The 27,994-nt window shown below is 37.8% G+C and overlaps 1 long non-coding RNA gene across 4 annotated transcripts in view; it reads right to left on the reverse strand.

Annotated features, from left to right (window-relative positions):
* LOC138156087 (uncharacterized) overlaps positions 1-27,994 on the reverse strand; it is a 73,791-nt gene that overhangs the window by 5,457 nt on the left and 40,340 nt on the right. For 2 of the 4 annotated variants that reach the window (XR_011167058.1, XR_011167059.1), the window contains exon 3: positions 19,499-19,774. This is a non-coding gene — a long non-coding RNA (uncharacterized lncRNA). Of the gene's footprint in view, positions 1-15,986; positions 19,775-27,994 lie in introns of those variants that run through there. The other 2 variants (XR_011167057.1, XR_011167056.1) reach the window with 1 other exon arrangement.

Here is a 27,994-nt window from a genome sequence, read left to right on the forward strand (position 1 = left end):
CGTGAAACGCACGCCGTGCTCCGAGCTGCATCCAATCAGAGCTGCAGTAGTGAGCGCATCATCCTGTTCTTCCCCAGTGATTTGCTTGCTGGCACTATTGAGAGCAGTGCCACGGAGGAGAGCTGAGGCAGGACAACATAAGCCCTCACCTGAGAATAAGCCCTCTGGTGTTTTTCTTTCCAAAAAAATTAATAAGACAGTGTCTTATTATCGGGGAAACACGGTATTATCTTAAAGCATTGCCCTGTGATCTTGCTGCTCATTTGCTCAAATGCTTTCAATGATTCCCCACTGCCTTAACAATAAAGTCCAAGCTCCTTAAACTGACACTTGAACTTCTTTGTGAGAGCACCCTTCCTACCTTATGTCTCTTCTTTATTTGTCCTATGCTAAAGTCAAACCAGACATCTTATTTGTCCCAAACATGCCCCATGCTTTTGTACTTCTATACCTGTTGACTTTGTTCCCTATCCATGGAAAGCTCCCTTTTACATCTTCACCAATTGAAATCTTGCCTATTCTACAATGGTTTCAAATGCTATTTCCTCCATAATTTTTACTTCCACTCCATATCCATCAATCAGACATAACATTTCTATTTTGGGGGACTTGGTAGCTCTTATACAATGTTTATCATATTTTTTTCTAGTCCTTGTTGTTCTTGTGTAAATTAGTTGTGTCTGACTCTTTGTGACCCCATATGGGATTTTCTTGCAATGATACTGAAGTGATTTGCCACTTCCTATTCTGGCTCATTTTAAAGATGATGAAACTGAGAAAAACAAAGTTAAGTGACTTGCCCAGGGTCACACAGCAGAGGGTAGATTTGAATTCAGGTCCTTCTGACCCCAAGGACAGAACTCTGTTCCACTGTACAACCTATCTGTCCTTACAGCTGACAGTTCTTCATGGTTGATTATGACCTTCCACATTCACCAATCAATTGGAGTCATATCCCTTAAATCAGCTGTGTCCTCACTTTAGCAGCCTGCTGCCCAGAAGTAGTAAGACTGAAGCTAAACAAACCATCATCAGGAATTATTTGCTGTTTGATGATCTGATTGGCTTGGCACTGTTTAATATTTTTATCAGGGACATGAAAAATGACATGCTTACCAATTTTAGAAACGACCTAAAGCTGGCAAGGGCATCTCACATTTTGATTGACAGAGTCAGGATTTCTGGCTAGATGGTTAGGCTAAATCAAATGAGATGAAATTAAATAGTGATAAATATAAAATCTTACCTTTGAGTTCAAAAATGTGACTTCAGAAGTATAAGATGGGAGAGTTGTGGTTAGAAAACTTTTTTTTCCCCTAGATCAGAATGAAAATGTGATGTGGGAGCCAAAGAAGTAGTCTTAGGATCCACTAAGAAAGTGATTGTCGGGGCGGCCAGGTAGCACAGTGAGTAAGAGTACCGGCCCCAGAGTCAGGATGACCTGGGATCGAATCCAGGCTCTGATACTTAGCACCACACCCACAAATAACTGGCCGTATAACTTTGAGCAAGTTAATTAACCCCAATTGCTTAAAAAAATAAAAATAAAAGAAATTGATTGTCCTGGATAAGGGAGGTGATAATGCAATTGTAGTGTTAAGATTGTCTCTAAAGTATCATGTTGATTTTGGGAAGTCATCTTTTGGGAAAGTTAATGACAAAATGGAGTGCCTCCAGGAGTGAGTGATGACAGTAAAAAGACCAGAGAACATATTGTATGGACCTTGTTTGAAGACCCTGGGAGTATTTAATCCAGAGAATGGAAGAATTAGGAAGGACATGTATCCGTCTTCCAGGATTTGAACAGTCTCTATGCTGAAGAGAGATCTCCTACTTGGCGTTAGAAAGAAGATCTAAGAGCAATGGGAAGAGGTTAGAAATAGGTAAATTTAGAGTTGTTTTAAGGGACAATAAAACAAACAAAAACTTTCCAAATAGTGCTATCTAAAAATAAAATGGGTAGTGACTGAGCTAGTGGAATCCCTCTCCCTTAAGGCCTTTAAAGAGACCAAATGACAATTTCTTGAGGACTTCACCTATCTGCTCAGGCACGTATTAGATCACATAGCCTTGGAGGTTTCTTCCGTCACTGAGATTCTGTTACTTAATTAGTCTTTTAATGTCCACCTAGACATTTTTTAACTTTACTATTCAGACAATTGGGAAATAATGAAGGCTTTTCAGGAGGGCACAGATGCACTCAAACTAGTAAGACCATATGAATGAATCTGTCAGTAGCTACCCAATTGTTTGAAGTCACTGGCCAGTTCAAGCAAAGCTGTGACAATGATCTGTGTGTCTAGACAACACTTAAATCACATGCCAGAAGAGATCCTAGGCAGGGCCAGTCTGAGCAAGAAGATGACCCCTAAATAGACCCTCCCATTGAATATTCCATCCCGACCAGGAAACAACCAGTGGTTTTAGTTGAGACAATGAGCTACTTTGCCTTCTAAAGTGTCATTAGAGTGCGGCATGGCCAATGAAGTCTCTGATGTGGGGACTATCGGGTCAAGTTCAATTCATGCTGGGCTGCCAGCCAACCACTCTGCTCATGTTAACACTTTTCCACCAGAACGCAAGAAGACTACACCACAAACATGTAGATTTCTATCAGCGTATGCTGGGAACTGCTCCAAACCAAGCTTTCAGCAGTCCTTCAAGCTGTAAGTGAGGCTCAAATCAGAAGACAGTCACCAAGAAGGAGCACGAACATGCTGTTCTCACCCTGTATATTCATTCAATTTCACGTTAGGGTCTTTCTGAGAATAGAAGGGTGAAGAGGACCAGAACCTCAGGAGATGGAAATAGGACTAAGAGATTCACCACAGAGTCCCAGCTCTTCTTTGAACAGATTTATGATAGTTCTAGTATAAAAATAGAAAGCAAAGCAGCAAGCATTTATTAAGCCCTTACTCTGTTCCAGGCACTGTTCTAAGTTCTGGGAATACAAATATAAAGAAAGGCAAGCCTTGCCCTCCAAGGATCTAATATTCTATTCAGGGAAGACAACATACAAAAAGAACTGAAAATCTGGGGGTGGAGTGCCAAGGAAGGTGCCTCTCTTTGAATGTTTTCAAAATCCAGAGATTCTGAAGCAGAGGTTGACCATCCTATGCTCCTCTCCAAAAATATAAACTTCAGGAAGAACTTACCTATACGACAAAGGGGTCATTATATCTGAGAGGTGTGTCAGGATGAGAAGGCTCATAGATTCTGAACGAAATACATTCTTCAGCATTTCCAAAAGGAGAAATGTGATGATGCTGTTTACTCATATATTGATCATGATCTGGTCCAATTCATTCCAATAAGCATTTGTTAACACCTACTATGTGCAAGGCACAAGAGATAGGGACTAGACCAGTGATCTCACTGGTATAAGGAACTACTAAACAAGGGACATGGCCCTAAGCAGAACAGGTCAATCTATCATCCATTGTCAGCTGTCTAAATTCTTAAAAATAGGAATTATATGCCATCCCCCTCCCCTATTGCTACTAAGCCATCTCTTCTCCAAGCAAGGCATCCCTAGTTTTACTCACTTGCCATTAGTTTGAAAGTCCTTCAACATTCTCAATGCTCTCTTCTGAACACCCTTGAATCCTTTCTAAAACCTGGAACCTATAATTGAACACAACACTCTAGTCAGAATTTGGTCCAGAAACTCAAGACTATAATGAATCTGTGATCTCATTGCCATAAGTTTTCCCTCCAGTGATGTTTATCTCAACATTTCTGGTTGTGTGATTTTCCTTTAATGTAGCCCAAGAGCACATTTACTTTTTTGGATACCTTATCATAATATCGCACTCTTAGGCAGCTAGGTGATGCAGTAGAAAGTGTTAGACCTGGATTCAGGAAGACTAATCTTCCTGAATTAAAATTTGGCCTCATCTTCCTGAGTTCAAATCTAGCCTCAGACACTAGCTGTGTGACCCAGGCCAAGTCACTTAACCCTATTTCCTCAGTTTCCTCATCTGTAAAATGAGCTAGAGAAGGAAATGGCAAACTACTTTAGTATCTCTGTGAAGAAAACACCAAATAGTGTCACAAAAAGTCAGATATGACTGAAACAACTGAACAACAAAAATTACAGTTGACCAAAATGTGCTTGCATTCCATTAAAACATTGAGATTCTTTTAAAAAGATCTGTCTAATAACACCACTCCTCACATTTTGTACTTGTGAAGTGTATATATGAGACTTTACATTTATGTTTACTAAATTTTAACTTGTTACATTTGGTCAATTATTTAGTTTGTAAAGATCTCTTTAGCTCTTAAATCTTTTATTATCTCATAAACTTAGGGCACATTTTCCTAAACTATGCACAAAATTTGTGGAAAGAATGGGTTCACAGGTAGAGTATACTGGTAGAGAGGAGAAGGAGTGCCTGCTCCAGTCACCCTATTCCTCTAACACTGCAAGATCCTGATGCCCTTTCCCTTGTTATGAGGCCATCATGCTGCTATACTTGGGAGCAGTATCTCTGCTGGGCAGGTTACTTAGTTGGAGACACTGGACCTGTTCTTTTCCACAATTTAAGAGCCAAAGGCCAGGGCTCCTTCTTGACTCACAAAACTATTCCAGTCTCAGACCTGGGCAAAGGCATGGTTGATCCATTAACTTTATCAAGTTTAACTGAAGCACTTAGTCACACTTCATAAAAGAAAGAGAATATAGACTCTTCTTTAAACCTCATTAAAAATATTTAGTCTTTGGGAGCAGAACCAGGAGAACATTATGGACAGTTACTGTGTAATGACTAACTTGGATAGACTGGGCTCTTCTCAGCAATGCAAGGTTCTGAGACAGCTCCAAAAGATTCATGGTGGAAAATGTTATCCACATCCAGACACAGAATTATTGAGTCTAAATGCAGATTGAAGCAGACTATTTGTTCTCTCTCTTTTTAGTTTTGTTTTATTTCGTTTCTTCTTTCTCATGGTTCATTCCATTGGTTCTAATTCTTCTTTACAACAAGGCTAATGTGAAAATATGTTTAATATGAATGTATATGTAGAGCCTATATCAGATCGCATGCTGTCCTGGGGAGGGGGGAGGAAATGGAAGGGGCGGAAGTTTAACACTCAAAAGTTTGTGGACCTGAGTGTTGTAAACTGAAAATTAATTAATTAATTAAAAAACATTCACTCTTTTTTGTCCCTGTTACCTATCTTTCATCAACTAAGGTGATATATTTGTGTATGTGTGTATGTATGTATGTATGCATACACATAGACACGACACACACATGTGTATATGCATGTATAAAATTCCATTTCCAATATATACATATGTATATATACACATATACTACATATGTGTATGTAAAATTGTGTTTTCCAGTATATGTTTACACACACAGTTGATATACATGTGTGCATGTCTGCAGACATGCATACACATACATATATGTGCATGTATCTATCTATGAAAATATATCTACATTAAAACAGAGTGATTTTAGAAAGGTGGAGAGTGCTTCTTGTACAAGAAGGAAAGGCTTCTTGTAAAAGATACCCCAATCAAATTGAGTATGGAGAAGAATTACAGATGTCAAAAAGTAGGCGAGAGCAGTGAAAGCATTTCTGGGACTTTGCTCCAACAAAGTGGACCCTTAAAAACCACCATTATACAAATATGTATCTATTTCACAGGGAGACCAAACAAAATATAATGTAATACCTGATGATACTGGAGCATAAAGTTAGCCAAAGCAACCAAATAATCAGTTCTTTTTGTATTTGTGATCCCGCAAAGCTATCTGGCAGAAGAATGGAAACTCCCACTGAGGTTTCTTCCCTCTACTCCCTCAGGCCACTATACCATGTGGCCTCTTTCTCATATACTCAAAGACCAAGGCCTGAACCTATAGCCTCATGTTGAGAAAACGTGTTTGCTACTACAGAGTTATAACCCCTACTTCCAACCTTTTGTTACTTTGTAACAAAACTTGGCACTGTAAGAACTTGCTTTTTAAACAACTGATGATACATGTCACAACATGTTAAGGGCATGATACATCATTAGATATACACTGTGTCCTACAGTGGAAAGAGGGATGCATTAGGAGGCAGTGGGCTTGGAATCAAACCTGAGGTCCCATCCTTGGTACCTGCATGAACTTTAGGCCTGTCACTGTTTCTGCACCTCAGATTTAAGGAAGTAGACTAGTTGATTTCCTAGATCCCTTGCATACATCTTTAAACACCCACCAATAGCAATCAGTACTAGAGCCTTTGAGTTAAATGCACATTTCCTCATCCTGTGGACAGGGGGGGTTGGATGAGATGACCTTTTGCTGTTCCTTTCAATTCTGTCGTTTGCAGAAGTGGGTATTTAATTTATTGCAGTAGTCACTGCTGTTTGGTCACTACTGCTAAATTCCCCTATAAAATGCAAAATGTCTGCAATCTGTATAAGCCAGAGAAATGAAAATGCTAGGATTTCATCTGATGCAACCCAAACCTTACCATTATCAGCAGATTGCTCTAAATAGGCTTATGGAAAGAACAGCTGCATGTCCTCAGTACAGCTAATCCTTTTATAAAAGTTATAGAACATGAATGCATTGACTTCCCCCTTTCCCTTCCCCTCAACACACTTTTTAATTTAAACTGTTCCATAGATTACCAATGTTATGTAGGACATGAAGCAAGATGAATGAATAAAAATGTCTCCATGAAAGTGAAAGGCTCAGATATTTCCCAAGACAATCTCTGGCAAAGGTAATGAGAAGTGGTTTGGACTTAAAGTCAAAATACTGTGTTTGAAATATTCCACTTACTACCTGTGTGGTTTTGAGTTTATTTCTATGTCTGTTAAATGGAGTGGTGGGTGAAAGAGACTTGGGTGAAATAAATGCTAAGATCTCTTTGAGTTCCCATATCCAGTAGTTCTGACACTTTATTTCTCATTCCTAAATACTTATAGGCTATTTGGATCTCAAATGTCCTTAGCTCTTTGAGTCTAAGTTAAGCATACCCACACACAACCCATACACACACAGAGGATATGCACAAAGGTAAATCATTCAAAATACTCCCTAATCTCAGCAACATAATGACTATATACATATGTGTATATATGTGTATATGCATGCAGGGATATTTTAAACACATGCAAAAATACATTCACACACAAACATTTGCATAGGGTTATATAGATAGTGACTGGACCTGTGATTTAATTGGTGCAGGAAACTTTCATATATAGAAACTCCTTCTATCAAAGAAAATCAGAACCTTCTCTGAAACTTATGGTTTTGGAGATTGCCTAGAGCATTGAGATAGTATGTGCCATGCCTAGGATCCCATAGCTGATATGTGTCAGAAGCAGATTTCATATGCAATAGACACACACTAGATAGATATAAATATATACCTATGTATTTATAAATATAGACACACATACATACATATAGGTATAGATATCTATATAATTATATGTGTAAATATAATATGATATGATGCCATACAATATATTATATATACATATATATAATTTATATCTAGGTACATATATGGGTATATACATGTATATCTATCTATCATTTATCTATGATAACCTTTCTTCTTCCTTTTACTAACAAACTTGTAGAAAGAGTACCTAGTATACTTTAGTTTCTTATGTTTCCTGACCATCTCCTTTCTTCTGTGATATGATTATTGCATTTACAGGATGATAACCACTGATGATCTTAAGGAGAACTATTTCAGAAGTTTGATGATGAAAGCACACAGGTGGGGGTGGGGTGAGTGTGCAAAGAGTAGGCCACTAGCTTGCCAAGGTTCCAAGATCAAGAGAAGTTTTTTTTTTTTCCTTCTTTTTCTTTCCTGTCTCTTGTCCTCAGTTTCTTTCTCTGAGGAGACTGGGCCCAACCTCTCTCTGGAATTTATCAGAGGTATGCATTTAATTCTAACATCAAAGTTGTATGAGCTAAAGTCTAAACGCAACTTTTGTTATAGTAAAATTCATTCCTCTTTTGTCAAAGAAAATGACTTTAGATATGTAGAGAACCAATTCCTTGGTTCAAACCTTCTAAAAATACTTGAGGAATAAATTCCAAAAGCATCCCATATCTCTTTCGATTCATAATGTATGCAAGAAAAATCAGTTGGTGGAAGGGAGGGAGAAGGTTATCAGTATTAAAATATTACACCCAATGTTCTAGGTGCTTAAAATGCATTTATAAATACACACATATACATATGTGTGTATGTATGTATATATGTATAGATACACACACAACATACACACATATATACCATTATATAGCTATATCTCATAAAGCCATAATCTAAAGATCTATGCCTAGAATTATTGGAAACAGAAAAGCAAAATACGAAAAGTAGTTTGAAAACATTTGTGTTACAGCTGCATGCCAAGAGGTACTGTGGTACAATTTAGTCATTTTATTCCCTTTGAACTCTTTGGTAGCCAAAGACAGGAGGCTAGACAGTGGGATCCCATCACTGCATGTCACAGAAATTACTGGAGCAACTTCTGTCCACATCAGTTCTGTCCACAACCCACAGGGAGCGATCTCTTGCCAACAGGATCAGTGGAATACAGGAAATGCATGTTCCCTAGAATCCACAGGTCGGTTCAGCCATAACCACCCTGCACAGCCTGAATGTGTGTGTGTGTGTGTTTGTGTGTGTGTGTGTGTGTGTGTGTGTGTGTGTTGGGGTGGGGGGGTGTGAAAGAGAAAACAGAATCATGCTTTACTTTGCTTCTACATTTGATAGCACCAAAGGTTAGGCCCTGCATATCACCTAGTATTCACATGAAGCCTTTCTGGATCCCCTTACCTGCTCATACCCCATGTTCCTAAACTACTTTATATTTATATTGCATCCATTTTATGTACACTTGTATGTATATGCTATCTCCATTGAATGGAATGTAAGTCAATCATTTTAGTGCCTAGTTACATGAATATCATGAGAGCATGGATTTTTCTTTTTTGGGGGGCTTTCATATCACCAGCACCTTGAACAGTGCCTAGGTTATAATAGACTCTTAATCATGTTTGTTGACTGTGAATTGATTTGTTAATATTAATCCTAAAAGTCTTTTAGTTGTTTCTTGTTCAAAGGGTTATTGTTAAGTTATCTCGACATACTGTAATATTACTATCTCCTGCAGCCCTGTCCTTGGGCTCAAGTGAATTGGGTTTACTCTTTGGGAAGATATAAGGAAGGGTTACAGACCACAAAAAGAAGATATTTAGCTTTTTTCTTTCTTTTCTTAATACTGTCTAGATCATTAGGCACTGCCTGAAGTTAGTCCTTGAAAATTTCTTTTAACAAAGCTTAGATTTAATTGACTGATTGGTCTAATTCATGATTAGAATCTTCCCCAATGTGATTAACAGAGCTTTTGCAAAGAAGGCATTCAATGTACAAAGTGGAATATATCAAGTATAGGACATTTATTTATTCTATAATAAAATAAATAATTAAACCAGACATCACTCATGAAGTGTGCATGAATGAAAAACAAATCCTTAAAACAAAAAACTTGTGGGACTGCAAACCAGGTAGAGTCAGCCTGGTTAGTGGATTTGGAATCAGACTCCTCACTGTATCACTTATCACTTATGTAACCTTGTGGAAAATCTCTTAATAACTATAGATCTCCACTTTTGTTCCTTTATCTGTAAAAGGAGAGAGCAATCAGAAATGATCTCTATGCTCCCTTCCAGTTTCTAATCTAGGACTCTATGATCTTGGGATCCTTTTCACAGGCATTTTCACTTTCACTTTTCACCAGTCAGGGAATGACTAAACTTGTCCATGAACATGTTCATCTCTAAGAAGAATATAGTTGTCAAAAGCACCTCCTGTTAAGAATATCCAGAAATTCTCAAACTCTTCAACTCCCAAGATAGCTATGGATGCTGGAAATACTCATCTCTTGGGATCATTGGTTGGTGGATTTTGCTTAAAAAAGAAATTCAGGACAAAAGATATTATTAGCTATCTGAGGTCTAGAATCAGGCTCATCTAGGCAAGCAAGTGACCTGTAGATCCTGAAACATTCATTCAGGTGCCATAATTATTGTTGGGAATGCTGCAAGAGATGGGAAAGAGGAGCTACATCCCCCACTAAAGTCTAAAGAACATTATCTTGGGGTGGCTAGGTGGCACAATGAATAGAGCACTGGCCCTGGAGTCAGGAGTACCTGAGTTCAAATCGGGCCTCAGACATTTAACATTTGCTAGCTGTGTGACCTTAAGCAAGTCACTTAACCCCAATTTCCCTGCCTTCCCCCTCCCAAAAAAAACAAAACAAAAAAAAAACATTATCTTTCACCATAGAGCTAGGGCATGCATACTCAACTCTATGGGAAGTATCCATTCCAACACATCAAAGATTACACCCATTATACTCTCCTCACTAATGAAGTCTTCACTGTCCCTAAGAAATAATTGGAATGTATTGGGAACAGTTACCTCTATTTACCATTTTGGAAAATTCTCTGCATAACTGAGAAGGCTCAAGCATTGTCCTATCTTTCCTGTCTTTCCCCAAGCCCTTATACAAAAGTGTAGTGATAGCTTTTTACATGTCTGTAATGGTACTGAAATTTAAAGATCCCTTTGTATTCGAAAGTTAAGAGGTACTTAGCACCTAGTTCAAATTAAGCCTCTGTTAAAGAAACAGAAGGTATGAACTCCTGTTGCTGACATAACAGGAAGGGGCTGAAAAGGGAGGAGCAATACTGTATATAAAAAAAGCCCCAGAGAGGGAGAGTCAGAACTCTTTGGGATAAGCTTCATGAACACAGAAGAAGCTGCTGCCAAGGAGACTGAAGAGGAAAGGCCCAGGCTGGAGAGAATGATTTTGATTTTGGGAACCTGGATGAAGTGATTTTGATTCTGGGAACAAGCTGGAGTTTCTGCTGGGGAGTTACCAGCTTCTCTTGGGAGCTGCTGAAGACTGAGGATGCATGACTGTGATACTGGTACTTTGTATGAATCTGTTTGTGGCTTTGTTAAGCCTTGACTTCCCAGGACCAGAGACTGTGAAAGATCTAAGGTGGACTTGACACCGTGAGCATCAGCATGGAACAGCACGGAGAGCTGGAAAGCTGTCTGACTTTGAACCCACATGACAGTTTGGTGAATCCAGGCAGGAGCTGGGAGCCACTGCCCTGAGTCAAGCTGAAAGACTTTACTTGGATACTGTGTGCTGACTGAGAAGATAGTAACATATATGTGATTGAGGGGTGGATGGCCTGTGTATTTTACACTACCCCTTAAGAAAATGCTGAGAAGTGACTGATATTGTAACTTAGTATGCCTCATGAGTGGAGAACTTTGACTTTTGTATTGTGTGACCCTAAGCCTCCTTAAGGATGATTGAATGATTGTGTTAATTGGTTGAGTTACTAAGTGACTGACTGACTAACTGATTGTACTTTGTTCAAAATCATGTGACCATGGTAGTGAAAACTGTGGTCATTTCTGTGATAAGTTATTGTGAATGGTGTATTTTGATTTTCCGTGATAAGTTGCCACCTTGTGATAAGTTGTAGCTTTGTGAATGCTGTACCGTGATTTACTGTGAATGTTTTGCTCTGACTTGTTATTGAATAGAGTGTTCACTATACTATGTAATCAGAACCTTGAAAGCTGTTCACAGCAGCTGTCCTCTGGAAAGCTGCTGGTGCTTGGCTTTACAATGTCATGCAAAGAGTCCCAAGCAATCAATTCATCATATTGTTTAAACAATTCCTTCTACCTTTAAGACAGGGAATCAGAATGTTCTCATTCTTTTGGTTTATTTTGTTGCCACTCTGATGATTATTAAGGAAAAAAAAATCAAGGTCTATAGTTTTCCCTAAAAGGGATAACAGGTTTCTTTATAGAAAGATGTCTATTACACAAAACACAGCAGATAAAATCTCTTCATTTTTCTTATTTGTGATGACAAAGAATGCTCAAAGCCCAAGTATCCCAAGAGGGCACTAAAAAATGTTTAATATATATATGAGTTAACTCCTGATTCCTGTGATACTCTTTTGGGATGCAAAGTCTCTCAAACATGTTGTGTATCCGAATAGGCATTTTGTTTTTACCTTTGAGTTGTCTGTGCAATTCACTCAAGGTCTTTTAATCTTCTGGAAAACCAGAGCATGACTTGGGTATTCTTAGTCTTTTTTTTTTTACTGTATTCTCTGGGGCTCATTTACTCCTCAAAGAAGTTATTGCAGAGATCATGTTCTAGAGGACATCAACATATAGATTAAATTGTTCCCTAATTCTCAAGCTCATGAGATATCTGCCAAAGCTAAACATTCCTCCTTGGTTTGTAATTTGATCACACATGCTCAGGTAAAGAAACACAAAGTAGTAAAGGAGGCCAGACATCTGAGTTCCAATTTAAGATGAATATATATATATATATATATATATATATATATACAGACACACATACACAACATATATGTGTGTGTGTGTGTATTTTACTTCCATACCCATGGCATTGCCATTACTGATTGGTGAGGAAGAGAGAAGAAAAAAGAATCCTTTCCTCTCCTCCTTAGAAATTTAAAGGAAGGGGCGGCTAAGTGGTGCAGTCAATAGAGCACTGGTCCTGGAGTTAGGAGGACCTGAGTTCAAATCTGTCCTCAGACACTTAACACAAAAACTAGCCATGTGACCTTGGGCAAGTCACTTAACCCCAATTGCCCCTCAAAAACAAAAAGAAATTTAAAGAAACTGAAGACAAGGTTAGGAGGAGGGCAGGATTTGAGGGGGAGAGAGAGAAAGAGAGAGCTCATAGAGGAGAAAAAAGAGGAGGAAAAGGAAGAAGAGGATGAAGAAAAAGAAAGAAAGAAAGAAAGAAAGAAAGAAAGAAAGAAAGAAAGAAAGAAAGAAAGAAAGAAAGAAAGAAAGAAAGAAAGAAAGAAAGGAAGGAAGGAAGGAAGGAAGGAAGGAAGGAAGGAAGGAAGGAAGGAAGAAAGAAAGAAAGAAAGAAGGAAGGAAGGAAAGAAGAGAAAAATGACAAGAAGGAGAAGAAGGTGTTAAGGAAATAATTTTTCTTTCTAATTCCACTGAGTTAGAGACTTTCCTTTGGTCTTTAGTCACAAATGCCCTTTGACTCAACCCCACATGACAAACATCTCAGAGATCAATATGAGGTTGTTTCTTCATCCCAAGGCCCAAGTCCATCAGTACTGAGCCAGAGTACATGTCTTTCCTATGGAGTCAGAACACCCAGCTCCATGAGACATTCCTCATTTCAATTCCAGGATTTTTGAGGGAGGGAAAGGAGGTATATTCTGAGTATCCTATGACTCCCATTATATTTTTAACTTTTACTGACCTCATCAATTCAATTGTACCCTTCAATAGTGTAGATTACAATGCATCCAGTCCTAATCTTGGCCCTCTCTTTTCCAAGTCTTTAAGTAAATCTTCCCTAAATTTATCGTTGCTTAATCTACTCCACTGGATGTTTCATGAACACAAGAAAAAATGCTCTTAAAAAAAAAAAAACTAAATCTATGATTTCATCAGTATAAAGACCTTCCTAGGAGAGGACTGTTTCTACCTATGCAGACTGGTAATCCATCCACAATGTAGATTTTTAGGAGAATTGCCTGGAGGAGGGTGTGCACTGAGAGGTTAAATGACTTGTCTAGGGTCATACAGCTAATGTGTGAAAACATAACTCATTTTCCCTCTCTGGTACTCAGCTTCAAAAGTAGTAAAATTAATTCAGTAAATCCTTAACAATGTTAGTTGAATTGAATTAGACAATGAATAAGTGTGTATAAAATATGAATTAAATTATCTTGAACTTAAATTGAAAACAAGCAGCTAGCTGGTGCAGTGGATAAAGCATAGGGACTGGAATCAAGAAGACTCATCTTTCCGAGTTGAAATCCTGCCTCAGACACTTACTAGCTGTGTGATCCTGGGTAAGTGACTGTTTGCCTCAATTTCCTCATCAGTAAAAAGAGCTGGAGAAAGAAATGGCAAATCACTTTAGGATCTTAGCCAAGAAAATCCCAAATAGGATCAGAAAGAGTCCAATATAACTGAACAACAAAAATAAAGTGAAGGTTGTACCATTTGGAGGGGAGGAGGGGAAACAAAGCTTTTGTTTGTTTTGTTTTTTTGGTACACTTTTAGCAGCTTCCAAAATTTAGGGTTCTTACTGAAAGTCAGTTTGTAGCTGGCCAGGGAACCTGAAATCCTCACCACTCAGTCAGAGGTTTGGTGAAGCATATATTAAAGTCCCAAAAGGCCTACTCCTGGAACAGTTTGAATTGTCAGTTCCTTATTTCATCTGCATCCAAAGGGAGCCCACAACAAGGAAGAATGCAAGACCTCATTTCATGGCTTGAGTAAGAAGAGATACATGAAACCCTGAGAAGAAACGTGACATGGTCTGAAATGTAGGCCTCTGGCCAATGCTTCCAAAATAACCTCCCTCAAAGAGCTACTTGGAGATAAAAATGGTTTCCCACTTTAGAAGCTCTTCTTTTGGTCTGGTGGGGGGCAAATGTCCAGAAATTCTTAAAATCTGCTGAGGAAAAGCAAGACTTTCAATTTCTTACAGCATAACTTTCAGACCTCATTTCTAAAAGTGGGCAAGATGAAAGGAATGTTCTAGTTCTTTTTTTTTTAGAGGAAGCTCTCTTAACTTGGTTGCCAACTGGAAATGGTGAGTTGTGTGCAAAGAATGGGCTTAAAGGCCCACTTTTTTTACTCCCGTCCCAAGTTTCTTGTCTCCTAGTCTGGTGGTCTTTCCATGGGAAAGCCTTAGTTAGGACCTCCTGAGCCCACTACTTCCAGTAGGAATGGGCCAGAAGCTACTCTATTATGAATTATGAGGATAAAATCGGTAAATTAGGCTCTTTAACTCTTCTCATTTCAGAGTGAAGACCTCACTCTTCTGCCTGGGTACTCCCTTCAGTAGGTGCTTGACAATGTGTGTTGAATTGAATTAGGCATTTAATAAATGTGTATATGACTTAGAATAAATGAAGTTGTTTCATTCTGGCATCTGGTGCAGTGCCTGGAACAAACATAATAATATCTTAATAGATGCCTGTTGACTAATTAACTGACAGATCGTTCTTGAATAAATCACTTCTTTTCTCTGCCTCTCAGTTTCCTCAACTACAAAATGAAAGAATGTGATTTGATCTAAAAATCCTTCTAACTCTCATACTCAGGGAGTCAAGGAGTCTAGTCCAGTCTTAGACATCGTTTAATAAGCAGTAACCATTTATCTCATATTTACTATGTCTAGTTGTCAAATAACTGAGACAGCGCCGGCCTCCCATCTCCATTTGTGAAAGCCTATACAGCTTCAGTAATGTAAATAGAAGAACAACAAAGCAACAGAAACTGAATATTGTGAAATTAGAATAACCAAATGATCACAAGAACAAGATTTGAGCATGTAACCTCATGCTTCTCAGAAGAGGTGGGATATTGCAAGTATTGTCAGACTTTTTCCAATACATTGTTTAGCTTTGCTGAACGGTTAGTTTCTTCTTTATAAGTATCAGCTATTTGGGAATGATTGGTAAATATATGAGACAAAAAAAGATAATAAGATTTTTTTCTCTAAAATTAAAATGAATTACTCATTTTTCAAGGCTCAGAGGAAATGGGATGAAAATTTCCAAGAAAGAATTGGCTGTACACCCAGTAAGAATAAATTTCTCATTATTTTTTCTTTAACTTTTGTGGTCTTTGTATGGTTGTTTCTTGTTATACACTCATCCATCAGCTTTTTCTCTTCATTCTTTGGACCATGGGACCTTTCCAAGTGACTACAATCTTCAATATGTGTGGTCTTCCCCCATTAGAATGTGAATTTCTAGAGAGCAGAGACTATAATCTATTTTAGATTACCATCCCTGGGGCTAAACATGGTTCTTGGAACCAATTAAGCACTTAATAATTTTTTTCATTCATTTAATAATTCATTCATTGTATCCTATTATAATATTGCATTTATTTGTGTACATGAATATTTGTGTGCATTTTATAATCCTAGGAGATTATAAATTTCTTGAGGGCCGGACCTGTATCTTATTTTTTATTTTGTCCTTATCAGTGCCTAGCCTGTAAAAATAATAGCTCACCTTTAGTTAGGACTTTGAGCTTTTCAAAATGTTTCATATTCATAATGTCATTTGAGCCTCACAATCATCTTTCACCCTGGATGCCATAAATGCAGTCATTTGACAGATATGAAAATTAAGGCTTATAGAGGTTAACTGATTTGCACGAAGACATATAGCTGAAACAGAATTTGAACACATGGCTTACCTGACTCTAAGACTGGCATTCTTGACTATGCCATGCTGCCTCTCATGTCCAAAATATTGCTTTAAAAATAATAAAAACAAACTTTGTACACAGTAACAACCAAAAATGTGCAATGACCGACTTTGATAGACAGCTCTTCTCAGCAATACAAGGATGGAAAATGTTATCCACATCCAGAGAAAGAATTTTGGAGTCTGAATGGAGATAGAAGCATACTATTTGCTCTCCTTTTCTTTTTTTGTTTTGTTTCGTTTTTCTCATGGTAATTTCCTATATTTCTAATTCTTTACATCAAGACTAATGTGAAAGTATATTTAATATGAACGCATAAGTACAACCTATATCAGATTGCCTGCTGTCTTGGGAAGGGGGAAGGAGAGAGAAGGGGAGAAAATTTGGAATTCAAAATCTTATGGAAGTGAATGTTGAAAACTAAAGCTAAAATAAAAATAAAATATTAATAATAAAATAATAATAATAGGTAGAATATATAAGACACTCTAAGGTTTGCAAATATCTCATTTTTTCCACACAACAATCTTGGGAGTTAGTGCTATTGTTATCCCCATTTAAAACTGAGGAAATGGAGGCAGACAGAGGTTGTGACTTGACCAGAATAACACAGATAATAAATGTCTGAAGCTAGATTAGAATTTAGATTCAAATTTTCATTTTCCTAGAAAGAGATGTTCTTAAGACAGTTGTCTATACCTGAAATGACCTCCAGCCTCTCTCTGGTAGTTAGCATGTAGATCATATTTCACACCTCCAAAAAGCAAACTCTGCCATAAGGTACATATACATATGTACTTGTGTGTATACACATATACACATATATACATACACACATGCATGTATGCACATACACATATATGCAAAAATATGCATTATATATGTTATATATACACATATGTATATAATTTACACTCATTTATCTTTCCTCAATTGTTTTGCCATTGCTCTCTCCTGGTTCATCTGTCTTATTCTGAATAGTAGATGAATGAATGAATAGAATGATCTCAATACCCCTTAATTCTCAATGTCTAATTTTAATCTGTAAAATGAAGATAACAATCCTTGCCCCACACACCTCTTATGAGTATTAAATCCAATAAGAGAAGTTGATTTTTGATTGAGATATGAGGGGCACTGATGAAAGTAAAAAGCAGACTAGCCTGAGTAATCAGGAAACCTGGGCTCAAAGTGCCACCATGTATAGATATTAGCTCTGTGACCCTGAGCAAAACATTTAACTTTTTAGTACCTTAGGCAACTTCATAAAACTATAATTTGCTTATCTGTGATGATATCTATTAGGTGGCACTGTGGATAGTGTGGGGCTAGGAGTCAGGAAGACATCTTCATGAGTTTAAATCTGGTTTCAGGAACTTTCTAGATGGGTGACCCCAAGCCTGTTTGATTCAGTTTCCTCAACTGTAAAATAAGCTGAAGGAGGAAAAAGGGAATCACTTCAAAATCTTTGCCAAGTAAACACCAAATTGGATCACAAAGAGTCAGATGCAACTGAAATGACTGAACAATAATCTGCATCCATTCCTTATTAGGAGTTCCTTGTAGCCTAAGTCTCTAAAGACAGATAGGAAGACGGGATAGAAAGCTGGGCTTGAAGTCAGGAACATCTGAGTTCAAATCAAGCTTTAGATATTTACTAGCTGAGTGACCTTGATAAAGAAATTATGCTCTGGGGCGGCTAGGTGGCTCAGTGAGTAAAGCACTGGCCCCAGAGTCAGGAGGACCTGAGTTCGGTTCCGGCCTCAGACACTTAACACCCACACACAAAAAAACTACCCATGTAACCTTGGCCAAGTTACTTTACCCCAACTGCCCTCCAAAAGGCAAAAAAAAAATTAAGCTCTGTCTCCCTTAGTTTTCTCAACTCCCAAATCACAGAAATTCTGTTTTCCCTGTCTGATTTAAGCTATTATATTATCTTTACCATCCTCAGCTTCTTCATCTCTTAAATGAGAACAACAGTCCTTGCCATTCCTGTTCATCTCTCAGGATTGTTGTGAAGGTTCGATGAGATGCACTTGCATTGTTATTAATATTATTAGAGGATTAAAAAAAAGATTTGACCCATTCCTCAGGAAACTGGAATTTCAGATGTATGCACAAAACAAGGCAACGTAGGAATCAATTACAAAGCAATTTTAACAACTGAGGGAACAAAACTTCTGACAACTCTTAGAAAGGCCTAGGGTAAAGTTGGGAAGATTCCTTGGAAGAAGTAGGATAAAAGCCACATTTTATACTAAATGGTGGATACATAGAGAAAAGAAATGTGTTGCATGTGTACAGAATATCCAAAAGCAATCAGGGCTGTTACATTACCTGCTGAAGTCCACTGAGGGTTTGTTGTTGAAATTGTACGCTGTTTCATTCTCTGAATATCATATGGCAATAAATAGGAGAATGCTATGTGTGCTCAGGAACCTGACCTGGCCAAGCCAATGAGGGCCCAATGTCTATAGACAATAGGCATCATGACTCACACTACTATGGTGCTATAACATTTATAAAATACTAGGGACGGAGGGTCTGAGTTTGAATCCTGACTCTCCAGCTATCTGTGAAACCTTGGACAAGACATGTTATCTCTCTTGTCTTCAGTTTCTTTGTTTGTAAAATGAGTAGCTGAACTCGATGCCTTCAAAGTTCCCTTCCAGTTCTAGATCTGTGATATGATGATCATCCCTGTGATCCATAAGGGACTGGACTGGATCATGTTTAAGGTTTGAAAGTTATAGTTCTATGAACATTGTATGCCATGAAGCAAAGAGTTGTAGACTTGAGTCAGGAAACCTGAGTTTAAATCTGGCTTTGATACTTAAGTCCATGCCTATGTTTTATTTATATTTATAATGACACTTTTTAAATTTATTATTTATATTTCTATTAACACTTGTAGTCCATGCCTTTGTTATTTAGATTCTATTACCAGGGTGTGGGCTGCTGCTCATATTGCAGCTTCTTAAAGCTACATGTAAGAGTTGGGTGACAGGTCGACACCAAAGGTAGATGACCAGACCTGTAAAGGATTCATTAGTTCTCACTCAACTAGTCCTCCATCAAGAACCCATACACTTGTCTCAGTGGATGGGCTATATCAGGTTAAGAGTAACCTAGAGGCCTCAAACACATTGGTGAGTTGGGGGTTGTCTACCTCAAGGATGTGAAGATTCACCATGACAGAATGAATGATTGAGAGCAATTTGTTCCAACGACCATGAAAGCAGCTGAAGCAGGTGTTATGGAGAACTTAGAGCTTGGACAGATGTTGAAGATGCCAAAGTCATTGATTGCATCCTGAGTCATCACCACTTATCTTGACTTCTGTCTTGTTGGTGGACTCCAATGACTGGAAAGAAAGAGTGAAGCTGGCAACTTTATGCAACTTCTGCCTTAAATCCAATTCATGCACAAGTTGAGACATCATCACCTAATGATGAAAATGAAGCATGAATAACAACAAATTTTAATTATATTATTTACTAACTCATGAAACTTGCTCAAAATCAAAAAGTACATTAGAAGCACAGGATGGGTGTAAAACCAATAATTTGCTGCCATTACCCAATTTGTCTCACCCAAAGAACTAGTTCATACTGGTTATGCTTGCATCACTTCAGTGGAATAGGACAGGATTAGGAGAATTGGTTATTATTATGATCTCTTTAACTAGTTAGGCCAATAATAGAGTCAGAAATATGTGTAAGCCTAGTGAGGGTTCATTTTTCACCAGCTGTGGTCAATCAGAACAGCTGGAACTTTTGGTTACTCTGTTACAATTTTATATACACAAGTGTTACCTCTTTCCCTTGTCTAAATAGGACAATAGAAGATTTTGTGATTCTGAGGATTCCTTGAAGCTTGTCTGATTCAATCAATACATCAAGAAGCATTTGTTAAAGAACTACCATGACTCCTTTTGAAATTAAAATTAACACATGTCTTTGCCAAACCTTGGGTGGATCTAACCTCTTGCAAAGGGAGTTCTTGCAAGTTGCTGTTCCTGTATCTAGTCTTCAAATCCAAAACCAAGACCAGATGCCTTTTAAAATTCAGGAACAAGAGATAGTCCAGACTAACGTGTAATTAAAATTCTCTTTTCTTCAAAAAAGTAAATAGATGTTGCAATAGAAACCTGGCCCTGAAGTCAAAAAAATAAATTCAAGTCAAGCTTAAGATGCCTACCAGTTGTGTGAGCCTGAGCAAGTCATTTAACCTCTATTTGACTCAGTTCCCTCAACTGTAAAATGTGTATAATAACAGAATCTTCCTCACAGGGTTGTGATGAGGATAAAATGAGATAATATTCATAAAAACACAATGCAGTTCCTGGCATGTAGTAGCCACTATACAAATGCTTATCTCCTTCCTTTCCTCTACTCCCACACCCTTTAATATATGTCTTATGTCATCACCATTTTGTCATTTTTGCAATGGAAAAAAACATAATAACATTGCATAGCCTGGAGTGTTGGAATTGGAATCAGATCTGATCTTTGAAGCTTAGTGGGTCTACAACTTTGGTTGTCAACTAATTTTCTGAGCCTTGCACAGCTAACACCGTCACTTACTGACTGGTTGCTCTCTTTTCCAGTGAAGAAAGTTCCTACACAATGAAATCATAGGGCCTTGATGTGTTGTGATAGGAAAATCCTATAAAATTCATACACTTTATGGGGATAGTCATAGGTATTCTTGAGATCATAGAGTCAAACAGGACTGAAAAACGACTCAAAACAACAACAAATTGTAGTCTGTATGCTGTACACAATTTAGAGTAACAATTGTTATTACCATTTTAGAATTGAGGAGACTAATTTTTTTTTTTACCTAGATCAGGCACAAAACCAGCTCTTTAATTTTTCAGGTAATCCTTTTAACTTTGACTTTTTCTGGGGGTAGCTAGGTGCAATTGATAAGAGTCCTGAATTTGGAGTCAGTAATATCTGAGCATAAATTCTGCCTCTGGTACATACTCTCTGTGTGGTCCTGAGCAAATCACTTAACCCTCTTAGTTTCCCCATCTGTAAAATTGGGGTAACAATACCAGTTACCTTACAGGGTTGCTGTGAGGATTAAATGAGATGATATTTGTAAAGCACTTTGCAAACCTTAAAACACTAAATCAATTCTAGCTATTTTTATATCCATGATGCCTATAATATCCGTGAAAAATTGTCTAGATTCCTAGGAATAATGGATCTTTCAATCTTTCAATGGTCAAGTCTTCTTCCTCTTTCTTCATTCCTCACCCCTATGTTCATAGGATCATGACCTAAGAAATGAAGCAATTGCCCTAGATGGCACAACCAGTAAGTGATAGAGTTGGGATTTGAACCCGAGTCATCTGACTCCATCTGCGACACTTTTCATTGTACCATAAATAATAATGACCCCTTACACTATGTTATCATTTTATAATTAACGAAGCACTTAGCATGTAGTATCTCATCTGACTTTTATAACATTTCTAGAAGGCAGGTATCACCTGCAGAATTTTCTCCACCTTGTGAATGAAGAAAATTAGACTTTGAGAGATGACAACTTTCCCAAGCTTACACAGGTATGAAGCAATGAAGGCAGTATTAGAACTCAGACCTTCTCACTCCCAGTCCAGTGCTTCTTCTACTAGAACACCAAAGGGGTGAGGTTTTATCAAGCTCTAGACCAATCTTCCTTCTTTCTACCTCCAGGATTCTCTAGCCTTCAGTATGCTAGGAACCATCTCTCCTTTCTTTATTCTGATTCTGTCTGGAACCCTTTGTGCCTTTCTCTACATTTTTCTGGGAGGGAAGGAGAAAGAAGCATCTTTAGTCATTCTCATATGACTGGAGAGTCTCCAAGTATAATAGCTTTGGGAATCTGCAGCTGCTTCCTTGGTTTTCTTTTCTCTCTTTCCATCTCTTCCCTTCTCTTAGAAAATGATAAGTCTGGTTAGTTTGTATTTTTTTTAACAAGTTCCATGAAGAACAAAATGTCACTAATGAAGTAATAACAAACCCTCTGCTCGGCTTTTCCTGGCTACAAATGACAGGTCTGACATGGAGTCTAAGTTTGCAAAGAATCCCTTTACTCTGCCAAGTCCTATAGAATCTAGAGCCCAGAGTCTGAAGTTAGCAGACATGGATTCAAACCCTCCTATCATGTTGAATACTTGTGTATCCTCAGGTAAGTCAATTAGCCTCTGGGCCTTAATTTCCTCATCTGGACAATGTGAGAGTTGTAATAATTTCCTTCTGAGATATTTTCCAGGACTAGATATATGATCCTACAGTTTTATAATTCTATTCCCAACTTTAAGGGCAGTGCAATTACTATTGCCACCATAAATGGGATAGATGGCATAGTGGATAGAGCCCTGGCCCTGGAGTCAAGGAGGTCTGAGTTCAAATCCAGCCTCATGCACTTACTAGCTGTGTGACCCTGGGGGAGTTTTAACTTCTTTTTGCCTCGGTTTCATTATCTGTAAAATGGGGATAATAATAACACTTACCTTGCAGGGTGGTTGTGAAGATCAAATGAGATAACACAAGTAACACATCTCAAATGAAATAATACTTTTGTAAAACTTAAGACATTGTATAAATGCTATATATTATTATTATTATCATTAAAAATAAAAATAAGTCAACCTGGAGAGTATAGAAAACATATTTGGATGTGACCCTAAATAACTCATTGAATGTTAGAGCCAGAAGAGACCCTTACTTGCCCTTATTATGTCTTTGTTCAAGGTTGAAACTTTGTTCAGGTTTCCTCTACTTGGAATGTACATTCTCTATGTCTCCACCATAACCATGCTTTTAGATTATATCCAAATTATAATCAAACTTTAAGAAGAGCTAAATGTCATCTACTCCGATAAAGCCTTCTCTGTCATCTTCTTTCATTGATATTACATGATGTTTTGTTTATATGCAGAATTCTTCAAGTTGAAAAGGCTACAAGCCAAGCCAAAAGTGAAGGGAGTGTTGGTGCGTGATTTTCTGTTTGCAGATGATTGTGCACTCAATGCAGCCTCAAGCTGAGATGCAACAAAGTGTGGATCAATTCTCTGCTACTTTTGCTAATTTTGGCCTAACAATTAACACCAAGAAAACGCAAGTGCTCCATTACACCTTTGTGGAACCACTGGTTACAGCATATGGAGAAGATTTAAATACTGTGAATATTCACTTGCCTTGGTAGCACACTTTCCAGGGTTGTACACATTGATAATGAGCTTGATGCACACATTTCCAGAGCTAGCTCAGTTTGGGGGAGGCTCGGAAGGAAAGTATGGGAGAGGAGAGGAATTAGACTGACTAACTGAAGGTCTACAGAGCCCTTGTGCTGACCTCATTGTTGTATACCCATGACACCTGGACAGTGTACCAGCACCATTCCAGGAAACTGAATTGCTTACATTTGAATTGTCTTAGGAAGATTTTGAAGATCACCTGGTAAGACCAGACACTGAGTTCCTTACTAAAACTAAACTGCCAAGCATTCAAGCTCTGCTTCAGAGAGTGTAAATGCTATGAGTTGGCCATGTTGTTCAAATGTACAGCGTATGCTTGTGAAAAAGACTATTTTAGGGAGACCTCATACAGAGTAAGCATTCACATGCTGATTAAAAGAAGTGATCCAAGGACACTCTCAAGGTCTCTCATAAGAACTTAAGAATTGATTATCTAACATGGGAGACACTGGCAGAGGAATACTCAGTATGGCATACCTTCATCAGAGAAGGTTTGCTTTATGAGCAAAGAAGAATTGAAGTAGTTCAAAAGAAAGATGAGATGCACAAATGTAGAGAATCTACCCCAAATGTTCACATGGACTATCTGTGCCCCACCTGTGGTGGAGGATTCTGAGCTCAACATTGGTCATACTGGACACAGTCGGACACACAGAAACTTGACTCTAGCAAAGCGATGTCATATTGGTCCTCTTTGAGAATGAAGGACAACAACCATTTGTTCATGGGTCAAAAGAAGTTAGAGGAGTACCAACAACGAGCCTCAGAAACAGAGAAACTCCTTGGAATATCCCCTAGGAGGAATTCCCTGCATGACTTCCATCAGAAGTCATCAGTCAGGCTCTACCTGAAGAACTTCAGCGAGGGGAAATGTTCAACCTCTTGAGGTAGCTGATTCCACTCTTGGGCAGTTGAGATAATTAGAAAGTTCATTTCCCCCAAAAAATCAAGTTTAGCTTTGTCTCCTTTCAAAAATCTAGATGCTTTTCCACCTGCTTAGCTATCCTTAAAACTCTGAACACAGTTATTTTGTTATTTCCTTCACCCCAAACCTCTATGTAGATGACACATTCCCAGTTTTTTCACCTGATCTTCACATGTAATTATGTTATACCCCTTCATCTCCCAGCCAGGAGCCCTTCTAAAGCTCACCAGTTTGTCATTGGTTTCCCCAAAATGGCCATCTCTGAAGATGTGCATCTACATACATGATGTACATATATATAAACATACATGTATATATACAATATGCATTGGACCACTATATCTGACATGTACATGTGTGTATGTGTGCATACATACATGGAATGTGCACATATAAGTTGTTGGGGTTTTCTGCTTTTGGTTTTAACAAGCAAGAGGGAGCCCCTCAGCTTCTTGAAAAAGGAACAAAATATACAGTTCTTTAATTTAAACCTATATTTTCATCAACTATTTATGATAGATTGGAAAAAGAAGACATAGGCAATGATGGAAGTATATATATACATATACTCATATGTACATGCCTATATTTTCTTTCAAAGACTCCTAATTTTAGGAATATGTTTTGTATTTAAGTTGGGCTATATTAAAACCAAAGATGCTTTTTATGATACTAGATTGTAAACATTTTGGGGCAGAGTCAATGAATCTTAGATTTGGACAAAATCTACTTCAATTTTTACCCAAATCATATATTCCCTCTACAACATTCCTGACAGAGTGCATGCAGACTCTGTTCTGAAGATCTCCAGCAATAAGGAGTTGATTAGATTCTGAAATAGCCAGCTCTGTTATTTGAAGCAGATTGTCCTATTCTTTTTTCTTTCTATCACCTAGAGTAGTGACGTCAAACTCAGATCCCTATAGGCAACAGTTGACTTAGAAAACCACAAATTAATATAATCTACACTTTTTGTATTTTTATTTATTTTGTTAAATATTTCCCAATTACATTTTCATTTGACTCCAGTGCACTTTGGAGGTATGCCAAGAAGACCACAAGTTTGGCACCTCTGATCTAGAGTACCTAGTCAGGATAATGCATAAATCAGAAATCTAGAACTCTAAAGGACTTCAGATCATTTAAACCAAACTCTTCATTAATCTATAAGATTAAGAAACTGAGTCCTAAAGGAATAAGTGATTTGCCCGATGTTACACAGATAGTAAAAATTGCCAGAGACAGGGTGAGAACCCAAGACTGCTAACTCTAAACCTAATATTTTATTTCCATTATACCATGCTCTCTTCCAGTTATTCCATAAATATTTACTGGTTGACTGATTGTACTCCTTCCTCATCCTTTCTCTAATAATGCTAACCTTGACTTCTCAAATGTAAGTTATTTGAGGGCAGAAAACATAATGTATTTAGGTAGGACTCCCCATAAACTTTGTCACACCAAAGAAATCAGTATATACTTTTTTGATTTCTGAACACAGTCATTAAACCAGACCCAGCTCTTTCCCTGTAATGACTTTCTAGGAATCTACTGGATGCAGCCAAGGAAGGTCTAATGAGGCCAAATGTCTACAGCCAAGTGTCAAGGCTTGAAATATAGGCTGGTACTTGAATGAGCAAGGGACATATTGAGTTGGATTGTCCCAATACTAAGTCATTGTCTGAAATAGATGCCCTTGAAAACTGGCCCTGTCCCAGGCCATTTGGGGATCAGCCAGAAAGTTGTTGTTTCCATGCCATCTCTATCTGTTCAGTGCCCTGAGAGCAAATACAATTGCTCAAGCTGGTAAAATGCAAAGTTTAGGGAGCAATTTAACCATCAGAAGAACCTGGAATAATGAATGCCAGAATGAAACATTTTCTTTTCCAATAAAGTTTGAGTTTTTTAGCTAGTTTGAATTCTGCCTCTGCCCCTTCCCCTTGTGACCCTGGACAATTAATTTCCTTTCCCTCTCTAGACTAATTTAACTCTATTTTCCATTTCAGTCCTAAATCTGTGGTCCTGTAATCAACAAGGAAGTCTTTCTAAGACTTAGAGGACCAAAGTTCAAATTTCAGCCTTTGAATTGGAGTGATCAGTAAAATTTGAAAAGGAATATTTTCAAATACTTAAATGTATTAAATTCAGAAGAAAACTTTGAGTTGTACTTAGTATTAAATAAACAAACATTAAAAAAATATTTTTGTTCCCTATCACTATTATGTTATCACAAATAAGAAAATCCTTCTCATTCCTCTAGAAATTTCTCTGCTTGGTTGGAGCTATTTTATACAGATGAGGCTTCAACCTTGCAGCAGAATAGGTAATGACATTTATTAAACTTTTTAAAAACCCTGAAAAAAATTTAAAAAATTACTGTCTGGAGACAGTAATATTCTAAAAATAGGGATTCCTGCCAAGGAAATCAGGGCTAGAGAGTTGGAAAAGAGTCCTGGAACCAAAGGCTGAAGTTCCATGGAGGATCTGATAGGCCGAGGTAGAGGCACCCATGTACTGCTAGTGTTGTCATCACGGTGTAGGTATAGATGACCCACACACACCATGTCCCAAAATGTCATGGGGGTCACTGTTTTTGAAGCATATGGTTGACACCCACTCCTCTGTAAGGATCTTGTACCTTTCACCTAGGTGTGTGGACACTTCTTTCTCTCTCGGTTACCTAAATCACTAGCAGTGCTCTCATACTAGTGGTCAAGCTTCCTAGAGATAGACCTTCGTAACACAGTTGGAATCAAACTCTATCAGGATGCTGAGAGTACTGTCTTACAGGCGAAATAATGATAGCTAACATTTATACAGCATTTACTATGTGCTAGGAACTGGGTAATTATTTTCTCATATGATTCTCACAACAGCCCTAGGAGGTAGGTGTTGTTATAATTCTCTTTTTACAAATGAGGTGCAGAGAGGTGAAATGACTTACCTAGGCTCACACAGATCATAGGCTGAATTTGAACTCAGGTCTTCCTGACTCTAGGTCTAGCGCTGAAGCTACTGTCCTTCCTAGCCATCTCTTTTCACTCTAGTTCATGAGTTCCCATTCAGTGTGTTTTCTATTTGTAAAATCAGCCATTCATAATAATAATACTTAGATATTAAACATTACCATTTGTTTAACCAAAAAATAAAGGAAATAACCTCATAGATACTAATATATTAAGGTCAATGCATATGTAATAAAGTCTATCATAATATACATATACACCCAGATTACTCTCTCCTACCAATGCATTAAATAGCTAGGTGAAAAGTGGGTACATGCTTCTTAGAATTGAGCAAGCAAGCACATGAGGAAGGAAAAGCAATGTGCTCAGGGTAATTCTGGGCTACACATTTTGATGGTCTATTCAGAAATATCCACATCAAATCCTCTGTTCACTACCCGATTGTTTTTTTTTTCTCATCACTTCAGCTGAACCTGGTATCTCTTCCTCCACACTCTAACACCGAGACATTTACATTTG

Source organism: Petaurus breviceps, unplaced genomic scaffold (assembly GCF_028583685.1).
Source record: "Petaurus breviceps papuanus isolate PSGF00001 unplaced genomic scaffold, PetGlider_PUasm1.0 98, whole genome shotgun sequence".
Taxonomy (NCBI): Eukaryota; Metazoa; Chordata; class Mammalia; order Diprotodontia; family Petauridae; genus Petaurus; species Petaurus breviceps.